At 43.3% G+C, this 15830-nt stretch overlaps 1 protein-coding gene across 14 annotated transcripts in view; it reads right to left on the bottom strand.

Moving 5' to 3' along the window:
* Positions 1–15830, bottom strand: part of BRD4 (bromodomain containing 4) — a 140912-nt gene that overhangs the window by 96325 nt on the left and 28757 nt on the right. For 10 of the 14 annotated variants that reach the window (XM_090061425.1, XM_090061427.1, XM_090061428.1 and 7 more), the window contains exon 2: positions 2009–2102. The exons of the other annotated variants lie outside the window; for them this stretch is intronic. The gene's annotated coding sequence lies outside the window, so the exon portion shown is untranslated. The remainder of the gene's footprint in view (positions 1–2008; positions 2103–15830) is intronic. 14 annotated transcript variants of the gene reach the window in all.

Here is a 15830-nt window from a genome sequence, read left to right as displayed (position 1 = left end):
AGAATCCTGTTTGGCCCAAACAACAGCTCAGAGCTTCCATGCAGCTGACATCTTTCTTCCAAAGACTCCTGGATGCCAACACTGCTATTTCACAAAAATGGGCCCGTGCTGACTCAGCCTCAGAATTCACATGTGCAATTTCTACAACTAGTTAGGTATCATTTTATCTACTACTTCTTTCCAGGCTCATCTGTTAAATACTTTAGTCACTTATTTACAACTGACTTGTCCTCAGTCACATTCAAGACCCAATATATATTTCAGCAGAGTGCTCATTTTAACTGAATATATGAAGAACTCCAGAATTAACTAATGACTTCAAGTGAAGACTGACTTATTTGAAAACTGAGGAAATTCACCCCAGTGTGACACCAAGAGCAACAGGTAAAAGCAAAGTGATATAAGAGTCAGAATCAGAGATCACGTTGCACCAAAACTTTCCAAAGTGCCTACCATAGCATCTCCACAGAAAAAAAAAAAAATTAACAAGTAATGTTCATTTGCTTTGAGACAAAGAATGATTTTGCTTCAAAGAAAAATGTAAATTAACATTTCTTGCTAAGAGCGATTTGTGTAAAATACTCCCCAAAATTAGATCTTCTACTGACGATTTGAAATAAATACTCTCTCTTCAACACCACCCACCTATGCTACATCTACTCTCAAAGTCTAAGTTAACTATCACAGTACTGACAGCGAGTTGAAAGTAAAAATGAGCAGAACATTCCTCAGATATTTATTCCAAGACCACAGACAATCAGAGCTCTCCAGATTACCTTTGCAAGTATGTCAACCCACTCAAGTAAAGAGGCAGTTACTTAGGAAAATCTTAAATTCATCTTATAAACAGGCCCTTGGGACAAGATCCACCATTGTCCATCATCTATACTAAAACAAAGCAGGTATAACATAGTACAGGTCAAACTATTCCTCCCCGACACTGAGGGAACTGAACAAACAGATTTAAAAAATAAAATAAAATAAAATAAAAATAAATCATGAACTCTGGTTTTATTCCCTCCCCCCCGCCCCCATCAAGTGGTTTTCTGTGCATTACAGAACATGGTCTCAAAGTAAGGAGATGGAGCCAAGGCAAACAATATGGGGGAGCGAACTCTGAATTTTGAAAGCACCACAAAAGGTGCCAAGCCCATATAACAAGACAGCATAAATTCAAAAACAGGGTAGTATCAAAATACAAATACCCAGCAGGACAGGACTTACTGCAGTGCTTGGTATGATTAAACAAATACACAGAACTGATGTATGAAATACAGTCTTATGTCTAATTGACAAAAGTTGCAGAGTCAGGCTCACCAGTAGCAGCAACAAGAAAGACAGGAGGCAGAGGCTGGGAAAGAAATTAAGCTTGTTATCCTGTTCTTGTGTACCACTCAGGCATGCATTAAACAATGCAGAGAATCCTGGCACTTTGAAGTATAGTACGAGACTGAGACTGATTTGTTTTCTCTGGTTTCATAGACCTGTTCCTCTTTTCGCAGTGGCAATACAAATAACGCTGTTACTTTAGCTATATGCCTCAGTACTGAGTAAGAACAGAATTTCCAATACATGTCTTTAGTCAGATTATTTTGCATTTGGCAAAGCACAGAGAAAGTCTGATCTCATATGAACACTGCTCCTACTCTTAGTTACATCGGTGAATGCAAGACTGCCACTCTGCGAAAAGGTTCCAGCGCATCTGAAATCACATAATCAAGTCCCCATCTAATTATGTCAACATAAGCCAATGCATTCATCTTAGCACAGGTGCATAAATTGTATAAGTAACTCACAAGCCAAGGTAGTGAAAGGATATGCAGAAGCTCCAAATTAAACACAACTGCAAGCATAACCATCACAATGAGAAAAGCGAGATTCTGAATGGCAACATATGCTCATACGCCATGGGTCCCAAATGGCACAGGAAAACCCAACAATAAAGTTGCATTTCCATGAGGAAGTATTATGGCCAGACCCACAAAGTGGTAAAATTTATGACAATTACCTTGAATAAGAGCTGACCCTTGTGTGTTCCGTTTTTCTTCAACGACATTACCCTCTGACCTTCATTTTTATTTTATTTTTATTGAAAAAAATATCTGAAGAGAAAAAAAAAAAAGATATATTTTACATGGGAATCAAGCCTAATGATGACAATCATTTAAGATGCTCTAATCTTGACACCACTTCCTTCATAGACCCATGCTGTCCCTTTTAAAAGTTTCACTTCAAGGCAGGCTAATGTGACTGTACTTGTGAACCAAAAGCAGGCTGTTTTATCTTGCAGAACAAATTATGAATAGGCCCTATTACTAGTACATTTCAGTCCAAAAGGGTGACAGCCAACTGGTGAAGAGAGAAAGGCTTTCAACACTATTGCCTGCTGTGGGTAACAGGCAAACAACATGCTGTTAAAAGCATATTCAATAAGCTCCTAAAAGTTCAGGTCTGGTCTGAAAACCAAGTAAGTCACCTTGCTCACAGAGACCATCTGAACCTACATGGACTGAAGTCCAGTATGTTACAACCACCACAAGATGCACTGCTCAGCATCACACCTCATGAGCCATACACAGATCTTCCCGATCTTTCAAGTAATTAGTACAGTCACAGACTGGGCTATTTAATCTTCCTACAAAGGTCCTCTGCTGTAATAGGAATTATAGTTGTAATGTGCACTAACTTTCCAAGCACCCAAGAAAAGCCCAATTTCTACAGCTCTCTATGAAGCAGTTTCTAAGAGATGAACTCAGATGGGATTTAAGCAACAACTGTACTGATAATTTTTAATTACCTTAAACTACTTTCGTTTTCCAGCCAAAAAAACAAGCAATACACCTGCAACTATTCCTATGAGAGAACTGCTCATTCTCAAGTGGCTTGGTTGGAAACCTACAACTGCAATTGATTTTACTTGTGGAGGCTGATGACTGCAAGGCACTAACATTGAAAGCTAAAACAGGCTTGCTGGAGATGTACAGCAGCATTACTGTTCTGCAGGGGGACTGAGCCAAAGAACAAAATCAGAAAAAAAATTTAAGCAGCCAGTGGTATATATGTGCCAGAACAGATCTGATCTGCCTACCTGCCTAGACTATCATATACTCTAGCAACAAAATGCACAGAATATGAAATACCTATTTCAGTCACCTTTGGGTCTTCTATTACCTATAAAAACTGCAAGGGAGAAGTATTTTACAGAAACATTAATACACGTTACAAAAACTTTCTCCATTGAGTAGCATATTTCAAGGATTCTAGAAGTTTATATAGACATCAATTAAAAATGCTTAACTTATTAAATGAAACAGTACAGTATTTGTTCATTATAAGATTCACATCCAATAAGCATTTGCTTTTGTAAAACTGGCACCTAATGATTTAAACACAGGAGACAGTTAAAGCCCTATTATCAAGCAGGTTTTTGTGGGCAGTTTTTTAATTAAAAGAAGACAAGACACTACACACATCTTTTGCTCCCAAGAGAAAAGGTCTGCTACACAGATGTTATGACCTTTTGGAACACACAGCTGATTCACTTCATACTTTTTAAGCCAGGGGGTCAAAACTTATCTAGCCTACCTGCAGCAGGACCATTGCATAGTACATCAGGCACAGTGGCTACACCCAGTTCTGCAGGTGCTAACTCCTGGCACCAGAAGCCAATACAGGGCATGCATTGCATGCAGTGCCTGCCTAGACAGCCCTGTGCACTGGCTCTGGCACAGCCCAATCTGGACCAGCCCTAAACCCAGCGCACATGATTGGTCCAACGCAGGTGCCCCACACACCTTTTGCCCCAACCCTGTCTCACAAGCAGTGTCTGCAGTACCAGGTCCAACACACAAGCCTGATCTGCTCTGCATCCAGCATGCAGGTGTTAATCCAAGACCCACAAATCAGATCACAGCTCTTCAGGCTGGATCCACCCCACAGGCTATGTTTGAGACCCTTGTTTTAAACTAAAGAAAAACTAAAATGGAAAAAGAAGTTATCATGATTTTCATTGACAAAACACATTTATTTTGTTATGGTTTTAAAAAAGAAAAATAAAAGTGTGTCATTACAACCACTTTAGCCTTTCAAGCAACTTCCAATGAACTCTATGGCACCTCTATTCTTTTTACTTTTTCCTCCATTTCCCTGCCTCCTCACAGACACAAATTCGCTATGTACCCCACAAGTAGAAAGACAAGTTTAGACATGTTAGTCTGAAAGCAGGATAGGGTAATAAAGCAAGCTGTCACCTACAAAAGCTTATGCCTTTTTGAACCAGTTATGTTCTAAGATGCTACGCTACCCTGTTCTCTTCATAACCTGGTGCTTCTCAGACTGGAGTGGGGGGCATTTATTTATACTTTGTGCCCTTCCACTACTACAGTATTTCAGAGCCAAGTTTAAAAATGCTATAAATGGTACACAGGTTTAACTCGGTGCAGACAGATTTTACTGGCAAAAACAGTTTCCTTTGCAAGTAATAATCAAACAGTCAATAAGAATTCATTAACTAACACTGCTGTGAAGAGCTGAAGCTTCTAATACAGGCCTGGCCCAAGATGAAAAATGAATGATGAAAGACTTCCATAATTACCTAACTGGAAGAAACGTTAGGAGTAAATAAAGGCAATAATGGATTGCTAGTTACATATATGTAAGAGGTATCAGTAAACTACTCCTTGATTCTAAGGTCGTCTATCTTGGCACATGGCACCCACGGTTTTACTGGAGGTTTTTTGGGTTTTGTTTTTTTCTTGGGGAGGTAGGGGCTGTTTTTAAACAAAGATCATCCATCTTTTGGGCAACAGGGTGCTTTACTGACAACTTCCAAAACTCCTAGGATGCACTTTATTTCTACAATGATGTTAAATCTCTCTGACAGGAAGGCTTATGCCGTTAAAAGCGTATGTTCTAGAACATATTTTTCCATGTTTGTCATGGTACATATCAACTGTTTAAACCAGCAAATAGTAGTACAGATTTGGGCCTGCAAATCTCTTAAAACGGAAATGCACAAAATGAGGCCATTCATGGCTCACTGGCTGGTCTAGTTTTATATAAAGTCAGTTTGGGGGGGGGGGGGGGGAGGCGGCGGTGCAGTTGTTTCTGTTTTTTTAAATAAACCTCCTTCAGCCTTTAAACAATCTAACACTAATATTGGATACTCCAGACATTGCATTCTACCTTTAAAGTACTTATCATGCTTGCCTGAAAGGCATAAAAGTTTGTTAAGAGTGAGCGATTAGAGACTCCTGTATACTATCCTTCCAGGTCCTACACACAGCTTCGTATGCTATGTTAATCTATGAAATGTAAACAGCACCACCTTCTCCTCACAAAAGAATCTCTTGTTCAGCTAAAGTAGTTTTCTTAATTCTCTTATATTACACTACTGGGAACAGTGTGTGAACAGATCAACAAGCTAAGCCACAACATGAATGGGAATTACCCACAACATGAATGGGAATTACCACATCAGGTGTCCCACAATAATTTCTGTGGGTCTACTCTATCCTACAACACAAAAAAGTTAACTCCCTGAATTTAATGGTTACTTCACTCAGGGATAAATCTACTGTGGTTTAATTTCCACTTACCATGAGACAGAGTGGACACACGAAAAATTACTGCAGACCATCTGACATGATCAATCCCCTCATTTTCTCAGTAAAAATTTGTTCATCTGTCCATGTCCTCACCTTTTCCTCTGAAGCTTCTTCACTGATACAGCTGTACAAATGTCAGCAACCAGAAGACTGCCAATGTAGATGAGAAGCTAATGACAATTAGTATTTTAGTTACGTCCTCCAGACCAGGGGTATCAAAGTTACAACCCACAGGCTGGATACAGCTTGTGGACCCCTATTCATCTGGGCCCCAGTACTGTCGGTGGTTCAGTTTTACTCCAGCAACTCCAGGGCCATGTGTCCTGTCATTCAGTATAGCAGCAGGAACAGGCCAGCATCACTGATGATCTACTGAGTCCATTTCAACCCTAAAAGTCTATGAAGTCGCACATGGTATCAACTGGATGCTCCAGATACAAACTGGATCTGGCATGTGGGGCTAGGTGAATTTGGACATCCCTGACCTTGATCATCTCAAAATACCACTAGCTGTGTTTTAAGTGACAGTAACTGCTGGGATTCCATCTATATTAAAAGTTCCCACTGTTACTAACAGAAGTGACACTGCTCCAGAAAAAATGACAAATTGGAAGGGTTATGAAGAAGGGAGGCTAGAACAGACATTGGTACAAGGGATTAAACAGTTTCAAATATATGCAGGCAAATCACAAGCCTGCAGAACAATAATCTCAACAAGGAAGCCTCAACTGTTTCCAAATATGTAACTTCCCACATAACACTACATCTGTATAAAATAAGTCAGCAATGAGTTACTTGCAAGTGACATAATTTAAACAATGTTTCATGAATTCTTGTTTTCCATTGTACAAAAAAAGTCATATACTGCAGCAGAACAAATGCCAAAAGGCATCCAGTTCACTCCCTTGAGGAAATTTTGACATGCATTTCATGTTTCCTTAAAGCAAATATGGCTTACCCCAGCACAATTAAAAATGCACAGAACAATGCACAGGACAAGCTGCAGCATTTAATATTACTGTAGCATTTTCTTGCTTATTGAAAAATCACCTCCAGCACAGCAGCTATTATCCAGGCCCCATCCTTAGAATTTCTTTCCGTATTTGTTTAATATCAAAACAAACAATGAAAAATCATAATTAATTTACATGCGTTTGTGGCATTGACTTCTTACCTCAGTGGTCTGAAAGACTGTCACTACCTTAATTTACAAGGCCAGCTGGTCCTGTGCACAGAGCAGAGAATGGCGTAAAAACATGGCTTTATTTTGCCTAAAATCTCTTTTGGATAATAAGAGAAGGCTGTACTAGAGAACGAAGGCCACCCTCACAGCTGATTTCACTGCTGCAGTAATAGAACCTGCATTTGAAAATGCAATCCCCATATCCTGTAATATTTTCTGATTCCAAAAACAGGCCTCACTAATCTCAGCCATCCAAACACGCACGCATTATTTCTCTATAAAGGGATGGCTAGGACACAGTTTATGCACAACAGTAACACTTCAATAATCGGGGGGGGGGGCGGGAAATATGTACAAACCTTGTCTGAAACTTCAAGACTACATTGACAACTTTGTAAGGAAATGTCCAAGCTAGGCAAAGTCAGAAACCTATACACAGGCCAAGGAAAGGTAGAAAGTTTTTCATCTGTTAGCTGCACTATCCACAAAATACAGTTCTGAAACACTGAACAAGAAAACATTTGAGAAAAATTCTACAGGGGTGGTGCATTCCCTCTACTTGCTGACTGATTAGCCTCTGAGGAAGCCAGACAGAAAAGCAGAACTCCGGTCAGCAAGACCTGCTCCACAGAGCCTGGCACTTCTATAACATCTTACACACTATCAAGGGTATTTCCTTTCACATGCTTAGGTTGGCTCACTCTTGGCATCCTCTTGACTTCCTCAGTGCTACCTGTATTCAAGGTAGACGCTACAGCAGGAAAACACCTACTCACACATGCAAAAATGACAAGATCACCATCCACTCCAGCAACCAATCTGGCTATAAAATCCGTATCTGATGCTCTATCCAGATACAACCATGGAGTGTGGGAAGGAGCGGCACCAGACACCAGGACTGGATCCCCAGGGGGCCAGTACCACCCCCTAGGGGGACAGTCTTGGGGGCCTGACACCAGCCCCTCCGCACTGGGATTGGGCCCCAAAGCCTGGCTCTGCCCCTGTGATCAGGCACAGGACCTGGGGCTCCCCATGCATCTTCAGGTTTGGCAGCAGGGCAGCAGTATCATAAAGCTAAAACAAAGTTGGTATCCCCCACCACCCCAGTATTTCTGATATAGCCAGAAAGGCAGGCCATGCTAGTAACTAGGTTATAACCAGGTAGGCACAATACCTGACAGTAATATGTTTAGAATTTCTTTTTTTTTTTTTTTTTTTAAACACAATTCACTCAATGGAGAACAAGTGTGGTAAATACGAAGGAATATTCAAAAGTTAAGGTTGCAAATCACTTGGTCAATGCCATAATTAAGGTTGTTTGTTCATGTGTTACAAGAGACTTGAATCACATGACAATACATTTTTCCATGGGACTCATGCTGTATCCAAAACACAGGATAAATGGTGCCTGATTTATGCAGCTCTCAGTACTTCCCAGTCTCAGGCAACCTCATGCATTTATTACTATATAGCATTCAAACCCTGAACTGAACAATACAAATTGGATTATTTATATACAGCACTCACCCTTGTGGCATCTGCTTCAGTGAATTCACTTATTTTAAGTGACACTTTGATTTTTACTATGTTATAAAGCCTGAGGCAGACACATAGTAGGGACAAAAAAAACAAAACAAAACAAAAAAAATATACCCCACTACACCCCACCCCCAAAAAAACCCAACCACAACAAAAATAGACAGCATCCACTTATGACACCTACCCAACTTGAAACACTCAAAGCACTCTTTTCTGGGTTAGCATTATATAGCACTTGATGTTCAAAGCACAGCTCCTAGTGACTTCCTTTGAAATAAAATGTTCAGGACTGCAAATCAGGCCCCAGCAGTCTCAAGGTGTGCACTCTACAAAGGAATGCAACCACTAGCCAAAATTACATGGCAAGTACTTTTCCTAGAACAGGGGTAGTCAAAATACAGACCCTAGGCTGGATTCAGCCTGCCAACTGACTGGATCCTGCCCATGGTTGCCCTCATGAAGCTCTGCATGGAGCCGAGCCCCACCCATTCCCACTAGGGCAGCCGGCATCATGCTCCCAACCAGTGCATGAAGCTCCAGCCAGGACTGTTCCTAGTGCTGCTCTGCTCCCCTCACCTCCATAGGAGTTGTCTGGATGAAGCTTCCGGATCGCTGTCAAGAGCAGTGCAGCAGGAGTGGAAGGAGCTGCTGCTGGAGATAAGGGGAACAGAGTTGCACACCCAGTCATTTGCAGCCACACCAAGAACAACCCTGAGGGGTACTAAGCATGCTGGCCAGGGTCAGGGCCAGCAGGCCTGTTCTACTCCCCTCACCTCCAGCAATGGCTCCTCCTCCTGCTCATGCCCCTGCTGTGTGCTCTGAGCTTTTGGGGGGGGGGGCAAAGAAGCTTCAGCCAGGTAGCTCCTGCCTCCAGCTCCCAGTTGTAGTCCACCCACACTGCCCAGCCCCAATTGGCTGTTCATCAAACCAGGCAGACAGAGCAGGTGGAAGGCATCCGGGAGCTGGAGGCAGAGCCAGTACTGAAGCAGGAGCTGCCCAGCTGAAGCTTCCCCCACCACCATACTTGAAATGGCATGGCAGGAGCAGGGTAGTCCTGCTGGCCCAGGCCTAGACCCGTCAGTGCATGCAGCTTCCGGCGCAGTTGTAGCCAGCCAAGTGCTGCTCCGCTCCCCTCATCTCCAGCAGCAGCTCCTTCCTTATGTTCCTGCTCCTGTCCTACCACCCCTGCAAGGCGGGTGTCAACCAAGCGACTCCCACTGGAGGTGAAGGAAGTAGAGCAGCACCCAGCCAGCTACCACTGCACCAGAAACAGCCCACTACAAGCCACACACTGCAGTACAGTGGGCATGGGCAGGAGGGCAGCACAGGCTGCCCTGGGTAGGGCTTGGTATCCACAGATCTCATCACCCAGACAAGCTATGCTGCATGCACCCCCTCTCCCTCCACTGGCTGGCTCCAAGGACCTAGAGCCCAGGTAGCACCCCCCACCACCACCACCACACACACTCCAATATACACCCCCTGCACCAGGCAGAGCGTGCAGGCAGTGGCTTGGCCTTGCCTGCCCATCCCACTCCTGAACACTGCTTCCTGCCTGCCGAAAGCCCCACAGGAAGTTTTGATAAGTTGTTGCAGGGAGGGTGGGGAGGACAGACTCCTGACCTGGCCCACAACAGTTCAAACTCCCTATGTGGCCCTCAGTCCCAAATAACTGTCCCCCTCATTCATAGCAGAAGTAAAGCAACATGGAATGAGGCAATTATCTCATGGAGAACAGCATGACCAAGCAATACAAGGTTCTATCACTATCATATCTAGGCACCAAGGCTAAATTGACTGAATTGCCACTATTCTCCTTTATAAAGCCTAAAAATTGCAACCACATGTCAGTAGGGCTGAACCTTTTGTTCAGAACACTATCATTTATCAGGTTTCAGCAGCAAGTCATTCTCCTTCATGGACCAGCTCTCAGAGATGACTCTTTAGTGGACTTATGAATTAGACACCAGGAGGAGGAAAATATGAGGATTCAGGAATCTGGAATCAACTCAGGTTCTAGAAAGAAGTGTATCCCAGTGATCTCAGGCCCTTCTGCCATTTCTCTGTACCCTAGTGAGTTTCCCCTCTCTTTTTGTCTCACCCTGCCATTTCCCAAGGGCTGCACCTGTCCCCATTGTTCATCCTTCTGCATTCAAGTCAGGCTTCATTCTCCTCCTCATTTGTGCAAGAACCTCCCTGCTGGAGTGCTGCAGCCAAGAAGCAGCCCTATGTATATATAGTACAGGAGCAGTTCTGCTCAGCCCCAGGAGAGAAAAAGTTCAGCAAGCGCTGTGGAGGCAGAGTGCATGCAATGCGTCTTGCAGCTGAAAAGCACTGCTTATTACAGCACTCAGGAGAACATTGTGGCCAGCCTCCAAAAAAGGCCTAACCACAGCCTTTTAAAAAAAAAAACAAACCAAGAGAACCCACAACCACCATCATGCCCTGGCACTACATGATCCCTCTTATACAGGAGATTTCATCTTCCTGATCAAACCATTTGCAGGGAGGTTTTTTGTTTTGATTTGTTTAACAAAGAAAAATACTATGCTTTGAAGAGTGGAACTCTCCAAAATGGCTTAGCTGTTTTTGCTGACATTCCCCAAAAAGATTCACCCTAAAAAATGTCTGCCTACTCAGCTAAAGTGACAGAGTTCTAAGCAACTAAAAGAAGATTTTGCCAGTAAAAAAGTGTTAGGCAACCTCTTTATAAGTGACACCATCAGCTCTCCATCTCGGATGTTTTCCTAGGTTTATAGAACTTTGGCAGGTCACTCATGTCCAAGAGGTACGGTACAAGCACACAGGGATGGATAGGCAGGGAAATTCATAATTACTGCATGAAGGCTACAAAAGAGTTAAGGCAGTAAGCCATAAATTTACCCAAGCATTGCACAAATATCAATATAATGCCCAACATTACAGAAATGAAACAAGCAGGCACAACTTAATGCAGTCAAAGGAAGACTCAAAGATCAGCCAAAACAAATGGATAAAAATTATGGTTGAATTAAACACTGAATTTCACACAAAATATGTAAGAAAAACCACAAAGTATTGCATAGACATGAGGGCCTGACAAAATAAAACAACTAGATACCTTCAAGTCAGCCGGCCCTGACAATCTACACCCCAAGGTTCTCAAGGAGCTGGCGAGTATCGTAGCCCACCCTTTGGCACGGATCTTTGAAAACTCCTGGCACTTTGGTGTAGTGCCCAAAGACTGGAAGAAGGCCAATGTGGTACCTATCTTCAAGAAAGGGAGGAAAGTGGATCTGGCAAACTATAGGCCCATCAGCCTGACTTCTATCCAGCGGAAGGTCTTAGAAAAGTTTATTAAAAAGGCCATCCTTAATGGACTGGCCGACGCCAACATCCTAAGGGATAACCAGGACGGGTTTGTTGCCGGTACATCTTGCTTGACCAATCTCATTTCCTTCTACGACCAGGTGACCCATCACCTGGACAAGGGAGAAGAGATTGATGTCATATATCCTGACTTTAAAAAAGCCTTCGATCTGGCATCCCATGATCACCCCATGGCAAAACAGGCCAATTGTGGCCTTGGGTCCACCGTGATCTGCTGGCTGGAGAACTGGCTGCGGTCAGACCCAGAGGGCAGTGGTTGACAGAAGTCAATTGTCATGATGCCCTACGACTAGTGGGGTCCCTCAAGGCTCTGTCCTTGGACCCATAGTGTTCAACATCTTCATTAATGATGTGGACACTGGAGTCAGAAGTGGACTGGCCAAGTTCGCCGATGACACCAAACTTTGAGGCAAAGCATCCACACCAGAAGACAGAAGGGTGATCCAGGCTGACCTGGACAGGCTCAGCAAATGGGCAGATGAGAACCTCATGGTGTTTAACACCAAAAAATGCAAGGTTCTCCACCTTGGGAGGAAAAACCTGCAGCACCCTTATAGGCTCAGCAGTGCTATGCTGGCTAGCACTACGGACAAAAGGGACTTGGGGGTCATCATTGACCACAAGATGAACATGAGCCTGCAATGTGATGCTGTAGCTAGTAAAGCGACCGAAACACTGGCTTGCATCCACAGATGCTTCTCAAGCAAATCCCGGGACGTCATTCTCCCCCTGTACTCGGCCTTGGTGAGGCCGCAGCTGGAGTACTGCGTTCAGTTTTGGGCTCCACAATTCAAAAAGGATGTGGAGAAGCTTGAGAGAGTCCAAAGAAGAGCCACGCGCATGATCAGGGGTCAGGAAAACACCTTACGACAACAGGCTGAGAGCCATGGGGCTCTTTAGCCTGGACAAGCGCAGGCTCAGGGGTGATCTGATGACCACCTATAAGTTTATCTGGGATGACCACCAGGATCTGGGGGAACGTTTGTTCACCAGTGCGGCCCAAGGGCTGATGAGGTCAAACAGTTATAAACTACTGCAAGACCGTTTGAGGCTGGACATAAGGAAGAATTTCTTTACTGTTCGAGCCCCCAAGGTCTGGAACAGCCTGCCAGCGGAGGTGGTTCAAGCACCTACAGTGAACACCTTCAAGAGTAAATTGGATGCTTATCTTGCTGGGATCCTATGACCCCAGCTGACTTGCTGCCCTTTGGGCGGGGGGCTGGACTCGATGATCTTCTGAGGTCCCTTCCAGCCCTAATATATATGAAATCTATGAATCTACTGATCTTTAAAGCAACAATTATATGTAAAACACGTTTAAGGCCTACTCCAGTGCAGGAGAACAAAGACAGACCTGTTATCTTTGTGACAAATGGTTAAACTGCTTCTCCTTCTGAAACTTATAAGCAAAGAACTGAATGGCAGTTCCCATTCTTCAAGTCACCCATGTCCACTTCAGTGAAGCACACAACCCTCTCAATTCCTCAGCTGACACCAGCCAAAATGGTTTTAAAGAATTTCATAATGGCCAAGTCTCACCCTACCCACAAGCAGTGCTTTGATCACATTAAATACTTCACAAAATTTTAAGGCGAATGCATTGACACAGGTTGAGCCTTAATACTCTATAGTAGGTAACTAAGCTGTCTCATGTTGCAATCATAGAATACATAGAAAAAAAAATTGAATCATCATAGTTAATACACCTCTACACTTCAGACTGCTTTGCAATCATTTGCTCAAGCAGAATCTGAACTAGCTGACATGAATGGCTTTATCGTGCTTGTATCTGGCATCATTGCTTTCAGTTCCTTTGGCTTCTTTGGATTTTGAGACAAAAATTAGCTACTACTCTTGTTCAGATTTCAAAATTCTAGTTTAAATTGAAACACTTTCAAGTCTAAAACTAGTGCTCCCCTTCCCCCCCGCCCCATTACATGTCTTCATTTGAGACATCAAGGATATTTTTGAGGTGGTATCTTTTAGTCTAGCAACAATATAGACAGATGGAATCAAGTTAGACCAGCTTTTAAATGTAAAGCATTCCTCTTCAGGTCTGACGAGGAAAGCAAGCATGAGACTTTCTAGTTCAAAGAGCACAAAAGTGGTCATATTATCAAAAAAACTATTTGTCTGCACGGAGCTATACAAGACAGCTCAGCACAAAATGGAAGCCATTTAAGGTACTGCTAACACAAAAGCTCAATACCCAAATGAAGAATCTGAAAGAAAAACAGCATAACAGGAATTTAAAAAAGAAAAAAAATCTAGCGCCAATAAGAGATGCTATATGTTCCTGAAAAGCCTTGCATCCAAATCAGGTTTGGTTTAAGTACATTCCTAACCCCCCGTTTTAAACCAAAAATATCTCAGAACACAAACATGCTCCAAAGAAACAGGGACTAGGAATTTACAGATGCCACATAGAGACAACCCTAAAGATTTTTTTTAAACAACTAAACAGACATAATGTGAAATAGCCTTGCATGCTCTTACTAATTGTCCTGCAGTCTAAAGGGACTCTAAAACAGTGGGGGCCAACCTTTTTAGCAGGCATGCCATAAATTAGCCTTGCACCCTCCCCAAGTGTCACTCCAAAAACTTTCCTGTAACTATCTGCTGGTCAGTTTTCTGCTCCCTTGTCCAAAATTTGTCAGCTTTCTTCTCCCTGCCCAATCTGCCATCCGCCACATAGACAGCCCATGCCATGCGTGGCACCCATGCTGCAGGTTAGCTACCTCTGCTCCAAGAGAACTGTGGACCATAGAGACCAGATTGTGAACAAATACCAGCTTCACACCTTTTATATTGACTTCTATAGCTAAGTGAAGATTAATTTAGGGCTCACAGCAAACAATTTTTTGGCTCAGGACCACACCATAATGCGAATGCACACTGTAAACTATATTCAGTTTTTTCCAAAAAACATTAAAAAGATCCCACATACTATTGGGATATTAAGTCATTTAATTTGAACAAAACACCTAGCGAAAGCCAATTAGAGGCTTCTCATTTATGGAAGTCTTCTTTAAACATGATGTCTCCCAGCAAACCAGATTGTAGTAGGGCTTATGCCAGAGCAAAAGAAAAACAAAAGACCAATCCTTAAGTCTAAGACAGGGCTCAGCAGAGTAAGAGGTGCACTGGTGGTACCAGCATTATCCAATTCCTGGAAAATACAAGTTTTTGGTACCAACAGCCCAGAGGGCTGTCCGATCCATACAACAACTAAGGCGGAAGAGTGTCCCCAGCTAGTTTATTGTAAGGGTGAGAAGCACAAAGACTCCAGAAGCCAAAAGGGACTCCCAGGTTAGGATACAGGAGGAACAGGCAGGGAAAGAGCTACAGTTATGTCCCAGAAGAACTAGACTGTTCATCAGCAGACCTCAACACTGAGTCAAAGAGGTATACACATGGTCGCAAAGAGCTCCTTCTAGGAATGCAAATATTGTTTTAAAAAAATATCCATTTAAACCTGCTCTAATTATATTGGTTAAACAGTTATACAGCTTCTCAGACACAGCTAATGCTGGGAGCCATTGGGGGGGGAGGGGGCACAGGAAGGAAGTCATGGCAACCCCCACCAGACAACACAGCCCATTTGAAGCCACAGGTAGGGGCAGCAGCAGGTGAGGGGCTTTCCCAGCCCCCCTGCAAGGTACCCTGGGATGGAGTATTTGTAAAGGAGCAATTGCTTAATTGATGAGTCATTAGGCCAACCAATGTTTTCCCTCTTTAACAGCAGATACAGGCTATGGGTACTAGTCCCCTTGGGCCCTCCCCTCCTCCTCCCACCTGCCTGCCCTGCTGCCTTCCTGTTCCTGAGGCACTGAACTGCAGGGGGAAAAAGGGGCCAAGAGGCTTCCTTGGCTGACCAGAGAAATCCAGAGCAGCCTAAGGGCAAAGAGGGGGACATACAAGCAGTGGAAACAGGGAGAAATTACTAAAGAGGAGTATGCCTCCTCAGCTCGCAGTTGTAGGGAGGCAGTTAGAAAGGCCAAAGCTACCATGGAGCTGAGGATGGCATCCCAAGTTAAGGATAACAAAAAATTGTTTTTCAGATATATAGGGAGTAAAAGGAAGGCCCAGGGTAGTATATATAGGACCACTACTGGACGGGCAAAAGCAATTGG

The sequence above is a fragment of the Crocodylus siamensis genome, chromosome 8 (assembly GCF_052110815.1).
Source record: "Crocodylus siamensis isolate JL-2025a chromosome 8, ASM5211081v1, whole genome shotgun sequence".
NCBI classification, from domain to species: Eukaryota; Metazoa; Chordata; order Crocodylia; family Crocodylidae; genus Crocodylus; species Crocodylus siamensis.
This window is presented reverse-complemented; position numbering and strand designations above follow the sequence as displayed.